Source organism: Berghia stephanieae, chromosome 6 (genome assembly GCF_034508935.2).
Source record: "Berghia stephanieae isolate SIO BIC M18660-M18661 chromosome 6, UCSD_Bste_1.3, whole genome shotgun sequence".
NCBI classification, from domain to species: Eukaryota; Metazoa; Mollusca; class Gastropoda; order Nudibranchia; family Aeolidiidae; genus Berghia; species Berghia stephanieae.
Genome location: NC_088365.1, coordinates 63,482,318 through 63,487,317, shown reverse-complemented (window position 1 = coordinate 63,487,317; position 5,000 = coordinate 63,482,318). Strand labels below are relative to the sequence as shown.

At 37.8% G+C, this 5,000-nt stretch overlaps 1 protein-coding gene across 1 annotated transcript in view; it reads left to right on the top strand.

The window, feature by feature from the left end:
• The window catches only part of LOC144975425 (uncharacterized), a 145,166-nt gene that overhangs the window by 120,362 nt on the left and 19,804 nt on the right, over positions 1-5,000 (top strand). The window lies entirely within an intron of this gene.

Sequence of the window (5,000 nt, the reverse complement as noted above, 5' to 3'; positions counted from 1 at the left end):
TTAATTCTTAAAAATTGAGTGGCTTTTTATTGGTTTTTAAAAGAATGATGTCTTGGTTTTTATTACACATATTCTGCCTGGCTGTCATTTGGGTATGTCCCAGGTTTAAAAAAGTAACCCTTCAGAGCAAGATTTTATCTGGTTTCTATGGAGTAAAACGGGCAATAACAATTGCTTGCTACCCTTTGGATGAGACGCTAGTCCATCGCAAAGTACTTTCCATCAGTTTTAACAGACTCAGCTTTCCAATCACTGCTGTGTGGACAGATGGAAAGGTGTCTCTCTCTCTCTGTGTGTGTGTGTGTGTGTGTGTGTGTGTGTGTGTGTGTGTGTGTTGGGGGGGATAGTCAGGAAAATATCTCGACTGAGTTTTTGGCCAGATGATTAGGACCATTTTAATTATTTGAAGGACGAGTTGTTTGGGCAAAATTTTAAAAGAGGGTAGATACGGAAGTGACGTCATTGCCTCCAAAACTGCTGTATTCGACGTGCACTTATTTTCAGGTCTGATAACCCAATTCCTTATGGGCTTATTGTTATAATGGAAATCTCAGAAATGTGATGCAAAATATTGACCATTACAACAATGTAAAACTAGACCCGTAAGTAGATTCGGATGACAGACCTGTATATATGTACACATCGACTGTATTGTGTTCTTGAAATTAGATAGCTATTTTTTATTGTTCTTGTGTTCATTCAGCGTTATATCTTTTTGTTTGTGAAAATTTGTCTGTGAAAACATCACCTAAATGTTATGCACATTTTCTCTCACTATCGTGTATTATTTCCTCATCACGCTTAACCTGCGCTTTATTAGGGCCCAAGAAATAGAACTGCAAAATTTATATTTCTTATGTACTCCTATAAATACATTTATTAAAAATTTTGGCCTCAAAGCTCGTCCTTCAAATATAGTTCGGTAAAAAATGATCGAAAGACCTTTTATCAAACCCGGGATTTCCTTCAAGACTTCCTTGAAGTCTATGGTTTGAGAGTTTGTTATTTTTTTTTTTGGGTTTTGTTTGCTTTGTTTTTTTATTTTCATTGTTTTTTATTTTTTCTTGTTTTGTTTTTTTGTAGTTGACAAAATTAGGGTCATTTAACTCGCTCCTTACCGACCATTTTCAGAATTTCTCCCAAAACATCGCACCCGCCCACATCTTTCTTTAGTCAAATACACATTCTTCAAATTTTGTGATGTACAAAATAAATCAGAATATTAATTTTCAGCATAGTGAGCTTTACAACACAGTGTCAGGTTTTAAAAAACATTCAAAAACTTACTTACTTCATTACTTACTTACTTACTTACTTACTTACTTACTTACTTACTTACTTACATACTATCCAGCGTCGTCCTCATTGACGGTGGCTGCCCACACTCTGCAATGACAAATGTCTGCCCATTCCTCTCGTCTGTTGACGGTATCGTACAGCTCTCTTCCATTCATATCTGTCCATTCCAGGATATCTTTTTATATAACTAGGCCTAGGTCTTCCTCTTCTTCTTCTTCGTTTGCCATCCATTATCCCTTGTACCACATCTTTACATACATTAGTCAATAACACATTCTTCAAATTATTTGATGTACAAAAGAAATCAGAAAGTTCTTAAGCATAATGAGCTGTACAACACATTGTCTAGTTTCTGTAGCTAGTCCAAAAAAATGATTCACATTTTGTGATGTACAAAAGAAATCAGAATATTAAATTTTAGCATAGTGAGCCTTACAACACAGTGTCAAGTTCTTATAGACAATCAAAAACTTACTTACTTACTTACTTACTTACTATCCAGATATGTCCTCATTGACGGTGGCTGCCCACACTTTGCGATGACACATGTCTTCCCATTCATCTGTCTGTTGACGATATCCTCCAGCTCTCTTCCATTCATATCGGTCCATTCCAGGATATCTTTTTATAACTAGGCCTAGGTCTTCTTCTTCTTCTTCTTCGCTTGCCACCCATTATCCATTGTACCACATCTTTACATACATTAGTCAATAACACATTCTTCAAATTGTTTGATGTACAAAAGAAATCAGAAAGTTGTTAAGCATAATGAGCTGTACAACACAGTGTCGAGTTTCTGTAGTTAGTCCAAAATAATGATTCAAATTTTGTGATGTACAAAAGAAATCAGAATATTAATTTTCAGCATTGTGAGCCTTACAACACAGTGTCAAGTTCTTATAGACAATCAAAAACGCACTTACATACTTACTTACATACTTAAATACTTACTTACATACTTACTTACTTACTTACTTACTTACATACTTACTTACATACTTAAATACTTACATACTTACTTACTTATCTTACTTACATACTTACTTACATACTTACATACTTACTTACTTACTTACTTACTTACTAGCCAGCGTCGTCCTCATTGACGGTGGCTGCCCACACTTTGGTATGACAAATGTCTGCCCATTCCTCTCGTCTGTTGACGGTATCGTACAGCTCTCTTCCTTTCATATCGGTCCATTCCAGGATATTTTTTATATAACTAGGCCTAGGCCTTCTTCTTCTTCTTCTTCTTCTTCTTCTTCTTCTTCTTCTTCTTCTTCTTCTTCTTCTTCTTCTTCTTCTTCTTCTTCTTCTTCTTCTTCGTTTGCCATCCATTATCCATTGTACCACATCTTTACATACATATGTCAAGAACGCATTCTTCAAATTGTTTGATGTACAAAAGAAATGAGAAAGTTCTTCAACAAAATAAGCTCTACAACGCAGTGTCATGTTTTTAGAGTTAGTCAAAAATAACTGTTTAAATTGTGTAACGAACAAACGGAAATAGAATGAGAAAATTGCTGCTTCCATCGTACCGATTATGACAATTTTGCTTGTGTTGGTAAGGAAAGAGTTATATTGATCGATATGTTAAGGACGAATTTTCTGTCAAATATTTAAGTACTTGTTTTTTTCCAGAGGACGACACTTAACTGGTAAATTATTGTTCAAAATGAGACATTTAAATACAAGAGTTACAAAATAATGCGAACCAGTTGCAGTGAAAAGCCAATCAGATTTTATCAAGATTTCTTTTCTTTCTTTTTTGTTTTGTTTTTCTCACTTTCGTGTATGTTGTCATCAATTTGTATAAATTACTGGCGAAAGTCAAAGATTGAATAAACTTCATATTTTGCCACAAACTTCACACAATATTTCAGTCTGACAGTATGATAGTCAGTCTTTCACAGCCATAAGGCCCATAGAGACGGAGTTTATCTTTCTATGCGTTCTATGGCGTTAAAAGGACAATCTCAGTTGTTTACTACCCCTTGGATATGTTCCTAGTCGATCGTAAAGTACTATTCGCCAGATCAATTGGGACCCTGCGACTCAATAACTGGTGAGGTTGATAGTGAGAGGGGGAGGGAGGGGGGTGTTAGAAAAAAATCTCGACTTCACTCGGAATCAATCCCGGTCCCTTTGTGTGTGAAGTGAGTGCTATACCAACTGAGCTATTAAGACCTCATCAGAATTAAAGTTAAAGGGAAGCTAAAAGGATACCAGTCTTGTAATGGTTCGTGTTTTTTTTTCTTTTTGGTTATAAACGCCTAGCGTATTATCTCGACATTTAAATGCCAACACTGTATTATCTATTTAAACTTATCAATTTCATACCTCAAATATTTGTACTGATCATTGTTTCTCTACCATTCGATTTTACAAATGTTTATTCATCTGTCATAGATTTGTCTTATTTGGCCCCTCTAAGGCGTGGTTACTGTTTTTCCTATTTTTCTTCCAATTATCGCACCAAAATGACAGTTATGCGTCTTTGTAATTATTTGAAATTTTCAATTCAGATAACAGCTACTTTATTTTTCAATATATATATAAAAGTACAGTCTACTACTAATTTTATTTGCAGATGTCAAAAGCAATGACCATGCGCCATCTGCCAGCAAATCGCAGCAACAGCAAGCACAACAGTCGCAAAAGCAACAGCAGCAATCTTCAACAGCACTTTCTTCCAACTCATTACCCGACACCGATTCTATTTCTATGTATAGTCCTTACCTCACTGCTGAAGATGAGAGCGATGCTTTATTAGTTCCTTATAATGACTTCTTCGGAGAAGAGTTTGATGGCGAGATGGGCGATGTTGAGTTAGAATCTGGCGACTTGCAAGAGATGGGGGAAGACTCAGTCGAGGCAGAGAAGCGATACAGACCTAGATTTGTGGGCAAACGGTACGCGCCTAGATTCGTTGGCAAAAGATTCAATCCTAGATTCGTTGGAAAGCGGTACGCCCCTAGGTTTGTAGGAAAGCGGTACGCACCCAGGTTTGTTGGAAAGCGCTATGCGCCTCGATTTGTAGGCAAGCGACAGGCGCCGAGGTTCATTGGCAAGCGACAGGCGCCGAGGTTCATTGGCAAGCGACAAGCTCCGAGGTTTATCGGCAAGCGACAGGCGCCGAGGTTCATTGGCAAGCGACAGGCGCCGAGGTTCATTGGCAAGCGAGCGGCAGAGGAAACAGACGATAATTTAGTTATCCATTCAATTCACAAACGCCAAGCACCAAGGTTCATTGGCAAGCGTGAAAGCGTATACGAGCCTCTAGGCGTTGCTTCTTGGGAGTTGGGAGAATACGATAATGACTTTAATAACGGGGATGATGAGTTTTATGAGGAAGAAGAAGAAGATAATAGCGGCCAAAGCAAAGGATGCGCAGACAATGGCGAAGTTAAACGAGGTGCTCCAAGATTTATTGGCAAGAGGGGACCTCCACGATTTGTTGGCAAACGATATCACCCTCGATTTGTTGGGCGAAGAGGTGCACCAAGATTTGTCGGCAAAAGAGGTCACCCTAGATTTGTAGGCAAACGCAGCGAAGATGAACTTAATGCCTATCTGTTGCAGTTGGAACTCCTAAACAACATCTACGATCAGAAAAGAGCAGCGCCTCGGTTTGTTGGTAAGAAATCCGTTTTCGGCGATTTCAGTAAAAGTAGACTGGAAGAAAAAGATGTTCAGAC